We start from the raw sequence: 17,211 nt of genomic DNA, 5'->3' as shown, positions 1-17,211 counted from the left end.
AGGGTCATTTAGGAGTCTGGTGACAGTGGGGAAGAAGCTGTTTTTGAGTCTGTTTGTGCGTGTTCTCAGACTTCTGTATCTCCTGCCCGATGGAAGAAGGTGGAAGAGTGAGTAAGCCGGGTGGGAGGGATCTTTGATTATACTGCTTTCCCCAGGCAGCGGGAGGTGTAGATGGAGTCAATGGATGGACTGCTTCATTATCTGATGAGTCATGAATGGTGCTGAACATGTTCATCCCCACTTATGATGGAAGGGAGGTAATTGATGAAGCAGCTGAAGATGGTTGGGCCTAGGACACTCCCCTGAAGAACTCCTGCAGTGATGTCCTGGAGCTGAGATGATAGACCTCCAACCACCACAATCATCTTTCTTTGAGACACATATGACAACAACCAACGGAGAGTCATGAAGTCATATAATCATGCAGCACAGAAAAGGCCCTTCAGCCCATCTCTTCGACGCTGGTCAGAAACAACCACCTAACTATTCCAATCCCATTTTCCAGAACTTGGCCCATAGCCTTGTATGCCCTGGGATCGCAAGTGCACATCTAAATACTGCTTAAATGTTATGAGGATCTCTGCCTTCACCACCCTTTCAGGCGACGAGTTCCCACCACCCTCTGGGTTAAGACGTTTTGCCTCACATCCCCTCTAAACCTCCTGCCCCTTACCTTAAATCTATGCCCCCTGGTCATTGACCCCCTCCACCAAGGGGGAAGGTCTGTTCCTGTCTACTCTATCTATGCCCCTCATTATTTTATACATCTCAATCATGTCCCCCCTCAGTCTCCTCTGTTCCAAGAAAAACAAACCAAGTCTATCCAATCTCTCTTTGTAACTAAAACCCTCCAGCCCAGGCAGCATCCTGGTAAATCTCCTTTGCACCCTTTCCAGTGCTATCACATCACTCCTATAATGTGGTTTCCAGAACAGCACACAATACTCTATAAAACGTTAGTTAGACAACAGCTAGAGTTCCAGCGTAACTTCCCTACTCTTAAACTCGATGCCTCGGCTAATGAAGACAAGTATACCATATGCCTTCTTAACCACTGTGTCCGCCTTCTCTGCTACCTTAAGGGACGGGTGTACATGCACACCAAGACCTCTCTGATCCTCGGTGCTACCCAGGGTCCTGCCATTTTTCATGCATTCCCTTGCTTTGTTTGTCCTGTCCAAGTGCATCACCTCACATTTTTTCAGATTGAATTCCATTTGCCTCTGCTCAGCTCATCTGACCAGCCCATCTATATCCTCCTGTAATCGAAGGCTATCCTCCTCACTATTTACCACCCCAATTTTCATATCATCTACAAACCTACTGATCAACCCACCTACATTCATAAGAACATAAGAACTAGGAGCAGGAGTAGGCCATCTGGCCCCTCGAGCCTGCTCCACCATTCAATGAGATCATGGCTGATCTTTTGTGGACTCAGCTCCACTTTCCGGCCCGAACACCATAACCCTTAATCCCTTTATTCTTCAAAAAACTATCTCCCAAAGCGAGAATCATACCCCTAGACCAACGAGCCCCGTTCATACCTAAATCATTTACATAAACCACAAACAGCAAGGGCCCCAACACTGATCCCCGCGGGACCGCACTGAATACAGGCTTCCAGTCAGAAAAACACCACTTGACCATCGCCCTCTGCTTCCTGCCACTCGGCCAATTTTGGGTCCAATTTGCCAAATTTCCTTGGATGCCATGGGCTCTTACCTTCTTCGCTATCAGTCTCTCATGTGGGACCTTATCAAAGGCCTTGCTGAAGTCCAAGTAGACTACGTCAATTGTATTTCCCTCATCTATACACCTGGTCACCTCTTCGAAAAACTCAATCAAGTCGATCAGATATGACCTCCCCCTAATGAAACCATGCTGACTGTTCTTGATTAACCCCTGCCTCTCCAAATGCAGATTAATTCTGTCTCTCAGAATTGCTTCCAATAGTTTCTCAATCACAATTAGACTGACTGGCCTGTAGTTTCTTGGTTTATCCCCTCCTCCCTTCTTGAATAATGGTGCCACATTGACTGTCCTCCAGTCCTCCGGCACCTCTCCTGTGGCCAGAGAGGAATTGAAAATTATTGCCAGCGCCCCTGCTATTTCCTCCCATGCCTCACTCAACAGCCTGGGATACATTTCATCTGGCCCTGGATATTTGTCTCCCTTTAAGCCTGCCAAACTACTCAGAACCTCCTCTCTGTCTTTTTAACCTCTTTAATTTTATTACAGTCCTTCGCCCCGATTTCTATACCCACACTGTCCCTCCCGCGAGTGAATACTGACACAAAGTATTCATTTAGAACCCTACCAACATCCTCCGGCTCCACACACAAATTGCCACTGTGGTCCTTAATGGGCCCTAGATATCCTTTTACCCTTAATTTACAAGCAAAACAACTTAGGATTTTCCTTTATTTTACCTGCCAGTATCCTTTCATGTCCTCTTTTTGCTCTCCTAATTTCTTGATTGGAATAAGTCGTCGCCCTATTTCCTTCTTGAATGCATCCCACTGTTCTGGTTTACCCAAAAGTGTCCGTTCCAGTCCACTCTGGCCAAAGCATATCTGATCCCATTAAAATCGGCCTTCCCCCAGTTTAGAACTTTGATCTCAGGCCCATCGTTGTCCTTTTCCATAACAATCTTGAATCTAATTATGATCACGCTCTGCAAAATGTTCCCCCATTGATACTTCAACCACTTGCCCAGCTTTATCACTGAAAATTAAGTCCAGGACTGCCCCCTCTCTTGCAGGTCCTTCTATGTACTGGCTTAAAAAGTTCTCCTGGATGCATTTTAAGAATTCCGCTCCCTCTAAACCTTTAACACTATGGCTACTCAGTTAATATTGGGGAAGTTGAAATCCCCACTATTGCTACCCTATTAGGGTAGGGCAGCACGGTAGCACAAGTGGATAGCACTGTAGCTTCACAGCGCCAGGGTCCCAGGTTCGATTCCCTGCTGGGTCACAACGATAGGGTGGAAGTGGGGGCTTAAGTGGGTTGGTGCAGACTCGATGGGCCGAATGGCCGCCTTCTGCACTGTATGTTCTATGTTTCATGTATTACTTTTACACTTCTCTGAAATCTGCCTACATATCTGCTCTTCTATTTCTCTCGGACTGTTAGGGGGCCTATAGAAAACTCCTACCAATGTGATAGTTTCCTTCTACACATATGGCCTCAATTGAAAAGCCTTCTAAGATGTCATTCCTCTTTACTGCTGTAATTGATTCCCTGATCAAAATTGCGATACCCCCTCCTCTTTTGCCTCCTTCCCTGTCCCACCAGAAGATTCTATATCCTGGAATATTGAGCTGCCAATCGTGCCCCTCTGTTAACCATGTCTCTGTGACAACAATAACATCATATCCCCATGTTTTAATTTGTGCCCTCAATTCATTTGCCTTGTTTGTCAAGACTCTTTGCATTAAAATAAATACCATCCAATCTTGCCAAACTCCGTTCTAACTTAACTGGTCTAGTCACTCTATGCCTTCCTCGCTCGCTTGATGTCTCTCCTAATTTTGGCTGTGCATCTATCCCTGATGAACATTCTCCCTGGATCCCAGACCCCTGCCAAGTTAGTTTAATCCCTCCCCAACAGCACTAGCAATCCTCCCTGCAAAAACACGTCCCATTTCTGTTTAGGTGCAAACCATCTGCCTTGTACAGGTCCTACCACCCCCCAAAACAGTCCCAGAAATCTAAAGCCCTCCCTCCTGCACCATCTCGCCAGCCACACATTCATCTTGACTAGCCTCCTACTTCTATACTCACTAGCACATGGCCCCGGAAGTAATCCAGAGATTATAACCTTCTGGGCCCTGTTTTATAATCTACTTCCTAGCTCTCTAAATTCTGCTTTCATCACATCATCCCTTTTTCTGCAATTATCATTGGTACCAATGTGTACCACGATATCTGTCTGTTTTCCCTCCCCCTTTACTATGCCCTGCAGCCGTTCAGTGACATCCCTGACCCTGACACCAGGGAGGCAACATACCATCCTGGAGTCACTTTTGCGGCCCCATAAACACCTGTCTATTCGCCTTACAATTGAATCCCCTGCCACTATAGCTCTGACATTCTTCCTCCTCCCCTCTTGTGCTGCAGACCCACCCATGGTGCCATGAAGCTGGCTGTCACTGCATTTCCCTACACAGTCATCTCCCCCAATGGTATCCAAAATGGTACATCTGTTAGAGAGGGGGGTGGCCAGGACTCCTGCACTACCTGCCTTCCTCTACTCTGCCTGGTGGTCACCTATGCCCTTCTGCCTGCTCAATCCCTATCTGCGGTGTGAACGTGCTGCCCATGTCTGTTCAGCATCGCGGATGGTCCACAGTGAATCCACCCTCAGCTCCAGCTTCAAAACGCAGTTAGCCAGTAGCTGCAGTTAAGACACACTTCCTGCACACATGATCACCAGAGACAACAGAAGCTTCCATGATTTGCCACATAGCTCTTTTGTCCATGTTTGAACCAAGGCTGTACTGAGGTCAGGAGTTGAGTGACCCTCGCGAAACCCAACTGAGGGTCAGTGAGCAGGAAATTGCTGAGTTAGTGCTGCTTGATAGCACTGTCGATGACTCCTTCCATGGCTTTGCAGAAGATGGAGAGTTGACAGAGTAGAGAGTAGGGTGGTAAATAGCCAGATTGGATTTGTCCTGTTTCTTGTGTACAGGACACACCTGGGCAATTTTCCACATTGCCGGGTAGATGCCAATGTTGCAGCTGTACTGGACAGCTTAGCTAGGGATGCGGTAAGTTCAGGAGCACAAGACTTCAGTACTATTGCTGGAATATTGTCAGGGCCAATAGCCTTTGCAGTATCCAGTGCCTTCAGCCATTTCTTGATATCATGTGGAGTGAATCGTATTGGCTGAAGACTGATATCCGTGATGCTGAGGACCTCCGGAGGAGACCGAGATGGATCATCCACTCGGCACTTCCAGCTGAAGAGGTTGTGAATGCTTCAGCCTGGTCTATTGTGCACGTGAGCTTGGCTGCTCCATCGTTGAGGATGGGGATATTTGTCCACCACCATTCACAGCTGGAGGTGGAAATGGTTAGCAGCTTCAAATTCCTAGGGGTACACATCACCAAAAATGTGTCCTGGTCCACCCACGTCGACGCTACCACCAAGAAAGCACAATAGTGCCTATACTTCCTCAGGAAACTAAGGAAATTTGGAATGTCCACATTAACTCTTACCAACTTTTACAGATGCACCATAGAAAGCATCCTATCTGGCTGCATCACAGCCTGGTATGGCAACTGCTCGGCCCAAGACCGCATGAAACTTCAGAGAGTTGTGAACACAGCCCAGTCCTAAGATTAGAGAAATTAATGTGTGGCTCAAAGATGTGTGTGGGAGAAGTGAGTTCCGGTTCTAGGGGCACTGGCACCTGTACTGGGGAAAGTGGGACCTGTACCGTTGAGATGGTCTACACCTGCTGGGGCTGATTTTCTAGCGAGCTGCATAACTTGGGAAGTTGAAAGTTTTAAACTAAGTAGTGGGGCAAGGGATCAAATTTGGGAAGATGTGGTATAGCAAAACATAGAGACATGGCAAGAGATAGGTGTTGATATGGGAAAAGATAAACAGACTGTGACAGGAAGGGACGAGTACAAATCTAAGAGTAAATCAGCAGATAAGGCTAGATGCTACAAAAATAATAAAAGGCCAAAACTTAAGGCTCTGTATCTGAATGGACATAGCATTGAAAACAAAACAGATGAACCGATATACAAACTGATAGCCATTAGAGACATGGTTACACGAATACATAGATTGGGACCTGAATATTGACACTTCAGTCTTGGCTATAAGTTTCTGCTCTACGATTCTGCGTTGCCGCGCGTCCTGAAGGCCGCCTTGGAGAACGCTTACCCAAAGATCAGAGGCTGAATGCCCTTGACTGCTGAAGTGTTCCCTGACTGGAAGGGAACATTCCTGGCTGGCGATTGTCACGCGATGTCCGTTAATCCGTTGTTGCAGCATCTGCATGGTCTCGCCAATATACCACGCTTCGGAGCATCCTTTCCTGCAGCGGATGAGGTAGACAACGTTAGCCAAGTCGCACGAGTATGTACCGCGTACCTGGTGGGTGGTGTTCTCATGTGTCATGGTGGTACCCATGTCGATGAGCTGGCACGTCTTGCAGAGATTGCCATGGCAGCGTTGTGTGGTGTCGTGGTCGCTGTTCTGAAGGCTGGGTAATTTGCTGCAAATAATGGTTTGTTTGAGGTTGTGCGGTTGCCCTCAAACAAGGCAGCGATCATAATATGATTGAATTTTACATTCAGTTTGAGAGAGAAAAGAGTTAATTGAAGACTCGCATTTTAAATTTTAAGGGCAATTACGGGAGCATGAAAGCAGAGCTAGCTGAAGTAAACTGGCAAATGTGCTCAAGAGATTAGATCAACAGATGTTCAGTGGCAGACATTTAAAGGCATATTTCAGAATACACAGAATAGACACATGCCGACGAGAAATAAAAAATATGTATTTGCACAATGGCACAAGTCAGAAGACTAGAAAGAATATAGAAAACAAAGAATGACAAAGCTGAGGGAAAAACTAGAGAGAAAACTAGCCAGTAATATAAGGACAGTCAGCAAGAGTTTCCACAGATATTTAAATAAGAGTGTACAAAGTGAGCATTGGTCCTGTACAAAGTGAGTCTGGGGAATTGGTCATGGAAAGTTAGAATATGGAGGATGAATTAAACATGCATTTTGCATCTGTCTTCACTATGGAGGACACAAATAACATCCCAAAATTAGCTGTAAATCAAGAAATGGAAAGGAGGGAGGAACTCAGGAAAATTACAATCACCAGGGAAGTGGGACTGACCAAATTGTTGGGTCTTTGGTCTGACAAATCTCCTGGTGCAAATGACCTCACACTAGCGTCTTGAAAGAAATGCTTAATTAGAAAGTTGATGCACTGGTTTTACTTTTCCAAAATTCCCTAGATGAGAGGAAGGTTCCGTTCGATTGGAAGGTAGAAAATAGAATTCCTTTATTCAAAAAAAGAGGAAGACAGAAAGCCAGTTAGCTTAACATCTCTCATTGAGAAAATATTAGAAGGCACTACTAAAGATGTTGTAGAAGGGCACTTGAAAAAATTCAAAACAATCAGGCAGAGTTAACATTGTTTTATGATAGGAAATCATGTTTAACAAACTTATTGGAGTTCTTTGAATGAGTCACGTGCTGTGGATAAAGGGGAACGAGTGGATGTGTGCTGAATATAGGAAATTATTAGATACATGTAATATATCTTTTAGCAGTAACATTATTAAAGAACCTAGATCGGTGTGTCTGAATAATGTGCAATTCAGACGTCGTAAAAGTGATATAATCATTCATTCCAACCATATACTCGTTTACCTATATGGCATTAATGGAATTGTTTATAGAAAGAAGGCTCACTGTGGTGTAGATAATTAAAGGGAGTGTGTTAAGCCTCGCTTCAGATGGTCATGAGACAGTTAGTGGGTTAGAGGTGATGTAATTGATGGGAGGAGCTAGGTCTGCAGCAAGCAGTTTAGCTGTCGGATGTTTAAGTCAGACAAGGACAACAGGATTTCTGGGCTGTACCCGAAAAGGTCGGTCTCTACTTTTCTGAAAAGAAATTTCTCCACAAGAGTATAGGAAGTAACCCTCTGCCATTAACATTATTTATAAGTGGTTTTTGATCTGTAATGGGTTTTGCTTAATTGGAAAGAGAGAAGCTATAATTTAGTAGTTAAAGTATTTCTTTTTTTTTTAAAAGAACTGTTTAACTGTTAATAGTAGAGCCATTTTTCTGTAATGTCAATGTGGTTAATACTGTGTTAATAAAAATGTTTGTTTTAATATAAAATATTCCTATTTATCAGTGGAATCACTGCTGTGGTACAAATTATCCTTCCCTGTTTTACAAATTGAAAAATTGTTGGGGTCTCGTCTGGTTTCCTAACAAAAAGTGGGGTCTGGTCCGGTACCATAACAGATGTACTGTACTTAAGAATTCCTAGGGCATTTGATAAGGTGCCACTTCAAAGGTTACTATGTTAAATAAAAACTCATGGTGTTAGGGTAATATATGACATGGACTGAAGATTGGCTAGCTAAGAGGAAATAGTGGAAATAAATGGGTCGTTTTCCGATTGGCTCGATGTGACAGTGGTGCGCCACAGCGATCAGTGTGCCACAGCGATCAGTGCTGGGGCCTCAGCTTTTTGCAATTAATATAAATGACTTGGATGAAGGGACTGAAGGCATGGTTGCTAAATTTGCTGAGGCCACAAAGATAGGTAGGAATGTTAATTGTGAAGAGTACATAAAAGGGATATAGATAGGTTAAGTGAATGGGCAAAAGTCTGTCAGATGGGGTATAATGTTAGGAAATGTGAAATTGTCCATTTTAGCAGGGACAATAAATCTCATTTGAATGGCAAGAGATTGCAGAGTTCTGAGGATCTGGGGGTCCTGTTGCATGAATCACAAACTGGTATATAGTGCATGAATCTCAAACAGCATGTAATTAGGAAAATTAATAGGATGTTATCATTTATTGTGAGGGGAACTGATTACAAAAGTAGAAAGGTGGTGTTTCAGTTAAAGAGAGCATTGGTGGGTACCGTATACGGTATTGGTATATTGATAGTGCAGCTCAACAAGATGTAAATGCTTGAAAAAGCTCAGAGAAGGATTGCCCGGCTAATACCTGGAATGGGTGGGTGGGTTTTCTGATAAGGAAAAGTTGGAGAGTTTAATAATCTTTATTAGTGTCACAAGTAGGCTTACATTAACACTGCAATGAATTAAGTTACTGTGAAAATCCCCCAGTCGCCACATCCACTAGAGTTTAGAAGAATAAGAGGTGACTTGATCAAAACCTTCAAGATCCTGAGGGGTATTGGCAGGGGCAATGTGGAGAGGATGTTTTCTCTTGTCAAGAAAATCTAGAACTAGGATTCATTGTTTAAAAATGTAAACATTTAAGACAGGAGAATTTTTTTCTGTCGGTCATGAGTTTATGAAACTCTCTTACTCAAAGGCAGTGGAAGGAGAGTCTTTGAATATATACAAGGCACAGGAAGAAAGATTCTTGATTCAACGGGGGGTGAAAGGTTATTGGGGGTAGGCAGGAATGTTACAATCAGATCAGCCATAATCTTATTGGATGCCGGAGCAGGCTAGAGGAGGCAAAGTGGCATACTCCCAATTCGTACGTCTATCCAGGCTGTGACTGGGTACATATAATGAACCCAGAGTGTCGCATATGAAATGCAACCATCTGTCACTCAGAGGTACATACAACCACCTCAACAAGATATCGGAAAAGGCTTCAAAAACTTGAAAGATTGCCACTCTAGGTTACTTGCAGTGAAATCATGGGACTTAAATACGAGTACCTCTAGGGTTGTAATCTCAGGATTACTCCCTGTGCCACGTGCCAATGAGGCTAGGAACAGGAAGATAGTGCAGCTCCACATGTGGCTAAACAGCTGGTGTAGCACGGAGGGTTTCAGATAGCTGGACCAGTGGGATCTCTTCCGGTGCAGGCACGACCTGTACAAGGACGGGTTGCATCTAAACTGCAGGGGCATAAATATTCTGACCGGGAGGTTTGCTTGTATCACATGGGCGGATTTAAACTAGTTTGGTAGAGGGGTGGGAACCGAAGCAAAGGTGAATTAACTGAAAGGGAACTAGAGAATAGGGCCAGTAAGGCTCAGATGAAGAGCAGGCAGGGTGTGGTTGCTGATCAAAGAGGGTCTGGTGGACTGAAGCATTTGTTTCAATGCGAGAAGTGTAACAGATAAAGCAGATGAACTATATTGGTCTACTGGGCTCAACAGATGCTGCTTTGCCATCTGGGCTGAAGCTCACTCCTGTAGGCTCTTGAGCACTTTTGAGGTACTTCCATAGAAGACTCCCATTACAATTAGGCAAGTAATACACTAAAGCACATGTTCGAAAGTAAAATCCCAAACTGAGGTCAGCGAATTGACAAGTAGGCTGATCGAATGGAGTAATGCTTTGGGCTGCAACAGAATGCGTCAGTTGGGAGTTTGGTGACTGAGGGAAGTTAAGGATTAATTTCTATCAAAAGTCTAGTCTTTCTTTAATTTAGTAATTAACTAAAAGAAGAAAGGAAAACAGCAGCGTTGTAAGTATGTCCTAGAAGCTGTGGAGACAAAGTCCTTGAATATGTTTACAGTTGGGATCGATAAGCTTTTATCTTCCGGGAGAGGAGACAGACGAACCTGCAAGGGACACCCTGTACTGCTGTAGTGGGCTGAGTTTGAAAAAGAAATCCAGGAGACACATCACAGGAAAATGATAAGTTCATTAGTTGGGGAGAAGCTCATGTTATTTAATTAGCTTTAATTAGAAAAAAAACATTTTTTAAAGAAGTAGCTCCTTGAATTTCAGTAACACTAGCAATAGAGTCAACTTAAGGTGAAATAAGATAAAAAGCAAACAAAAAATAAATGTTAAGAACAGAGCCAGGAGGAAAAAGAAGAGCAAGACAGAGCGTGGCTGGGGGGGGGGGGGGGCGGGGGGCGGTGCAGGGGGAGAGATGGATAAAGGAGTTCAGGAAAGAGTGAGACTGAGAGCGGAATGCTGGTTTGGATCTTCTGAAGTGACGTCAGGATTCATAAGTGACGCACCACGCATGGAGGCAGCTGATAGCGTGAGTATGGTCAGCATGGTGGCCCAGTGGTTAGCACTGCTGCCTCACAGCACCGAGGTGCCAGGTTTGATCCCGGCTCTGAGTCACTGTCCTTGCGGAGTTTGCACATTCTCCCCGTGTTTGCATGGGTTTTGCCCCCACAGCCCAAAAGATGTGCAGGGTAGGTGGATTGGCGACGCTAAATTGCCCCTTAATTGGAAAAAATTAATTGGGTACTTTACATTTTTTTTTAAAAGGTAAGAATTTACTGCTTGTCGCTTGTAGATTTGTAAGGGCAATTGTAACAATGATGAGCAGGGAAGGGCTCTCGAGTAATTGATATTATTTGACATTAAGTATCTTCCAAAAGGTTTAATTTAAAAGAATAAGTCATAGCACGAGACCTCAAATCTGTGGTGTGCTTTTCATGTTCGATGTGGGAAGCTGGGAACATTTCCAGGGCCAATGCGTGCATGAAGTGTCTCCAGCTGCAGCTCCTGAAAGCATGGGTTTCAAGGCTGAAGCGGCAGCTTGGGACACCTAGAGGCGGAGAGAATTGTGGATAGCATGTATAGAGAGGTAGGTGACACCACAGACAGGAAGGGAATAGGTGACTGCCAGGCAGAGCCGGAGGACTAGGTAGGCAGGGATCTCCTGTGGTTATTCCCTGCAAAACAGATATACCACTTTGGATCTGTTGAGGGGAATGGCCTTTCAGGGGAAAGCAGCAACAGCTAAATGCATTGCACCACGATTGGCTCAGCTGCCAAGGGGAGGAGGAGGAAGTAGGGAATGCAATAGTTACAGAGATTAATTTGTAAGGGGAATAGATAGGCATTTTATGTGACTGCAAACCAGACTACAGAATGTATGTTGCTTCCCTGGTGCTATCAAGGATGTATCAAAGTGGTTACAGGATATTTTGGAGGATAAACAGACAGTGGTCACGGTACACATTGATATAGGTATTAAAAAAAGGAACAAGGTCCTAAAAGCAGAATATAGGGACTTAGTAAGCAAGTTGAAAAGTAAGACATCAAAAAGGTAGTGATTTCAGAATTACTACCAATGCCATGTGCTAGTCAGAGTTGATATAGCAGGATCTAGTGGATGAATCTGTGGCAGAAGAATTATTCAAGGGGGAGGGTTTCAGATCTCTGGGGCATTGGCAACAGTTCTGGGGGAGGTGGGGCCAGTAAAAACTGGATGGGTTACACCTGGGCAGAACTGGGACAGATGGACTGATGGCATAGGGGAGTCTTTGCAAGGGTGGTTGGGAAGGGTTTAAACTAAAATGGCAGGGACATGAGAACCTAATCAAAGAGTTGGAGGAGGGTGAATCCAGGACAAGAACAAAAGACAGCAAGGGAAATAAGTGATCGGCAGAGAAATCAATGGCCAGGTTCAAACAGGGACTCTGAAAAATAGTGGAATGGGATGTTAAAAAGACAAGCCTGAGGGCAGCACGGTGGCTCAGTGGTAAGCACTGCTGCCTCACGGCGACAAGGACCCGGGTTCGATCCCAGCTCTGGGTCACTGTCCGTGCGGAGTTTGCACATTCTCCCCATGACTGCGTGGGACTCACCCCCACAGCCCAAAGATGTGCAGGGTAGGTGGATAGGCCACTCTTTGAGGTCCACCAACAAAGCAAAAGAAAGGAAACAAACTGAGGGACAAAGCAAAAAAAGGGCTGCTCCTGTTAGGGGCACTGCCCGAACATAACAAAGATCAATGGAAACTTAAAAATATCAAATAAGAGTGCAGTTAGTGAGGTCAATAAAGCACCCCAACCCCTGCGGTGCCCACGGAAGGTCTCGATGGTGGCCATGGCCGTGGACACCGCATCCTCTTTCCAGGGACACCCGACCGCGAATGTGCCACGGAAGAGGGGCAGACAAGTCTGGCCTGACGACCCCCTCGATCGCCCGTTGCCTGGACCTACAAATGGCGTGCTTCGCCAGGCCCAGGAGCAGGTTCACAAGGAGGTCCTCTGCCTTCCCCGCACTGGGTGCCACTTAATTGGAAAAAAAATTGGGTACTATAAATTTTTTTTTTTTTTTTTTTTTTAAAAGACAAGCCTCAACTTTTTGTGCCTTAGCGTGCGGAATATTCGCAACAAAGTGGATGAATTAATCACGCAAATAGATATGAACGGGTATGATACAGACATGATTACAGAGACATAGCTTCAGGGTGACCAGGGATGGGAACTGAACGCCCAAGGTTATTCAATATCTAGGAAGGACAAAAATGAAAAGGTAGGGGATGAAATTAATGCAATAATGAGGAAACATATTAGCTCCGACGATATGTAATCTGTATGGATATGGACAGAAACTTTTGGTGGTGGTTGTACAAATACCCTCAAACTGTAGTGGTAATATTGGGAATGATACGAAACATGAAATTAGAGGTCAAGAAGGAGAAATTATGGGTGATTTTCATCTGCATATAGATTGGGCATATCAAGTTAGTGACAATACAGTAGAGGAGCAATCCCTGGACCAATACATTGAGTAACCAACTAGGAACATCCCAAAAGACGTGCTTAAGTGAATTGGACATTCTGAATTCTCCCTGTGTACCCAAACAGGTGCCGGAGTGTGGCGACTCGGGGACTTTCAGAATAACTTCATTGTCGTGTTAATGTAAGCCAACTTGTGACATTGATAAAGATTATTAGGAACAGGCCATCCTAGACTGGGTATTGTGCAATGAGAAAGTCCAGGGAAAGGACTGGACCACTTAAGGACAGTGGGCGGAATCTATGTGATGAGCCAAAGGAAATGGGCGAGGTACTAAATAAGTACTTTGCATCAATTTTCATCAAAGGACTTTGTGGAAGATGATTCGCGGGTAGGAGTCTGGGTCATGTTGACTTGGAAAAGGAGGTATTGGGTCTTTTTAAAAGCTATTAAGGTCGACACGTCTCCTGGGCTGGATGGGATTTACCCCAGAATACTGAGGGAAGCAAGGGATGATTGCTGGGGCCTTGACACGGCACAACATCGAGGGCTGAAGGGCCTGTTCTGTGCTGTTCTATGTTGACTGACATCTTTGTATCCTCATTGGCTGCAGGTGATATCCCAGAGGACTGGAGAATAGCTAATGTCGTACCGGTTTAAGAAAGGTAGCAAGGATCATCCTGGAAACTATAGGCCGGTGAGCCTCACGACGGTAGTAGGTAAATTATTGGAGAAAATTCTCAGGATCAGGATTTGTACCCATTTGGAAACAAATGGACTCATTAGCGATAGCATGGTTTTGTGAAGGGGAGGTTATGCCTCACTAACTTGATCGAGCTTTTTGAGGAGGTGACAAAGATGATTGATGAGATGAGAGTGGTGGAAGTTGTTTACATGGACTTCAGTAAAGCCTTTGACAAGATGCCTCATGGCAGACTTGTACAAAAGGTTAAGTCACAGGGGTCAGAGGGGAGGTAGTAAGATGGGTACAGAACTGACTCGGTCGCAGAAGGCAAAGGGTAGCAGGACAAGGGTGTTTTTCTGAATGGAAAGTTGTGATGTGTTCCACAGGGACCTGTGCTGGGACCTCTGTTGATTGTAGCATACATAAACTATTTGGAGGAAAATGTAGCTAGTCTGATTAATAAGTTTGTGGATGACACCAAGGTTAGTGGAGTGGCAGATAGTGTTGAGGATTGTCAGAGGATACATCAAGGCATAGAATGGTCAAAGACTTGGGGCAGAGAAATGGCAAACGGAGTTTAATGCAGACAAATGTGAGGTAATGCATTTTGGTAAGTCTACGAGAGGAAATGGCAAACTCTTAGGAATATAGAAAGTCAGAGAGATCTGGGTGTGTGCAGGTCCACAGATCTTTGAAAGTGGCAACACAAGTGGACAATGTAGTCAAGAAGGCATTCAGCATGCTTGCCTTCATTGGACGGGGCATTGAATATAAAAACTGGCAAGTCACACTGCAGTTGTATAGAACCTTGGTATGGCCGCACTTGGAATATTGCATCTGGTCGCCACACTACCAGATGTGGAGGTTTTGGAGAGGGTGCAGAGGAAGTTTACCAGGATGTTGCCTGGTCTGGAGGATGTTAGCTATGTGGAGAGGCTCAATAGACTCAGACTGTTTTCATTAGAATGGAGGTTGAGAGAGGTCTACAAGATTATGAGGGGCATGGATAGAGTGGATGGGCAGGCACTCTTTTCGTGGAGGAGACAATCACCAGGGGGCATTGGTTTAAGGTCCGTGGGGCAAAGATTAGAGGAGATGTGCAAGGCAGGTTTTTTCCCCCCCCACAGAGGGTGGTGAAGTGGCCCTAGAAATAGTGGATGTATTGGTGGTCATCTTCTTTGGAACAGTTCCTACAGGTTGGAGGGTAGTTAATGTAACCCCATTATTTAAAAACGGTGGTAGCAGGAAATTATAGACCAGTCAGCCTGATGTCAATAGTTGGCAAAATTCAAGAGTCCATTATAAAATATTTAATAGCTGAGCAATTGGAAAACAGTGGCAGAATCAGACACTCAGCACAGATTTACAAAAGGGGAAAATCATGTTTGACGAATCTACTGGAATCCTTCAAGGATATAACTAGCAGAGTTGATGAGGGGGAATCAGTGGATGGGGTTTATTTGGACTTTCAGAAGACGTTCGACAATGACCCACGAAAGAGATTAATATGTAAAATTAAAGCACATGGGATTGGGAATAGTGTATGGGGATGAACAGAAAACTGGTTGGCAGGCAGGAAATAAAGAGTAGGAATGAACAAGTGTTTTTCCAAATGGCAGTGGGTACTGCAGGGATTGGTGCTGAGACTCCAGCTATTCACAATATATATTAATGATTTAGATGAGGGAACTAAATGTACTATCTACAAATTTGCAGATGACACAAAGATAGTTAGGAGGCTGAGCTGTGAGAAATATGCAGAGGTGCGACTGTGATTTGGACAAGTTGAGTGGGCAAATGCAGTATAATGTAGATAAATGTGAGATTATCCACTTTGGTAGCAAAAACAGAAAGATTATCTGAATGGTTATAAATTGAGATGGGAGTGTGCAACGAGACTTGGGTATCTTCATCCACCAGTCACTTAAAGGTAAGCAGGTGGTAAAGGCAGCAAATGGTATGTTGGCCTTCGTGCAAGAGGATTAGACTGCAGGGGCAGGGATGTCTAGATGCAATTTTACAGGGCCTTGGTGAGGCCACACGTGGAATATTGTGCGCAGTTCTGATATCTTTATCTGAGGAATGGTGTTCTTGCTATAGAGAGTTTACGGCGAAGGTTTACCAGACTGACTCCTGGAATGGCAGGACTAACTTATGAAGGGAGATTGAGTTGGTTAGGTTATATTTGCTAGATTTCATAAGAATATGGGGGATCTCAAAGAAACCTGTAAAATTCTAACAGGACTAGACAGGGTAGATGCAGGATGTTCCCTGAAGGTGGGGGAGTCCATAACCAGGGGTCACAGTCTGGGGATATGGGGTAGACCATTTTAAACTGAGATGAGGAGAAATTTCTTCACCCATAAAGTGGCAATTGTGTGGAATTCGCTACCACAGAAATTAGTTGAGGCCGAAACATTATATGTTTCTAAGAAGTTAGATCTAGCTCTTGAGGCAAAGTGATCAAAGGATAGTGCTGGTGGTTGGGTGGGGGAGAACAGAGCTAGGACAGGCTATTAAGATGGATGATCATAATGAATGGTGCAGCAGACTCCAAGGGCAGAATTGTCTGGTCCCTGCTCTATTTTCTATGTTTCTATGACTCGATAAATGTGAGGAGTAACATTCAGCTGCACAGTCACTTTTGATCAGGCTACTGATGGGAAAAGTTTGCTCCATCTTCAATTTACTAACTAGCATTGGCAGAGGACTACAGTAGGGCTCTGAAAGGGAATGGGGTGCGGCACAAGGAATAGACAGGTGTTCGGAGGTCTACTTTTAACGTTAACCATTTTTTTGTTAATCAATAGTGACTACTATTGATTTATAGTAATTACACAAGCAAAAATATAAACTATTCCACTTTTTAATGATAAATAGCATTTGAAAAGGCTGTAAAATCCATAAGGTTTAAAAACTCGAGGTCTTAAATCAGGAATTGTGAACCTGTAAACATTATAAGATACCATTTACAAGGCAGCATGGAATTTGCTAAAAAGAAAACAAGATTAACTTTTGAGAAACTGCAAGTTATGTTTCAATGTCACCGAAGTGGAGTATCCATGAAAGAGGTCCTTTGCTGTCATTTTTCATGTGCTGATAACCTCATTTGTGCTCAGAATGGATGAAGATAATATTTTCTGTCACCACCTTCCCTCAAGCAACCATGAACTCAAAGCCATTACATCAGTAAAAACCTTTGATATATTTGGTATTTTTACACAAGTACCGAATTCATGTATTAAGACTATCGGCCAAGTGCCAATAAAACAGCAATAAGATGAAAGCTATGGCACAAGCACTGATACCCAGAGTCTAAATCATAAGCTTCAGAGACGTTTACTTGAGCTTTGAATAGATTAACTGATACAAGT

Source organism: Scyliorhinus torazame, chromosome 8, assembly GCF_047496885.1.
Source record: "Scyliorhinus torazame isolate Kashiwa2021f chromosome 8, sScyTor2.1, whole genome shotgun sequence".
Classification (NCBI taxonomy): domain Eukaryota; kingdom Metazoa; phylum Chordata; class Chondrichthyes; order Carcharhiniformes; family Scyliorhinidae; genus Scyliorhinus; species Scyliorhinus torazame.
This window is presented reverse-complemented; position numbering follows the sequence as displayed.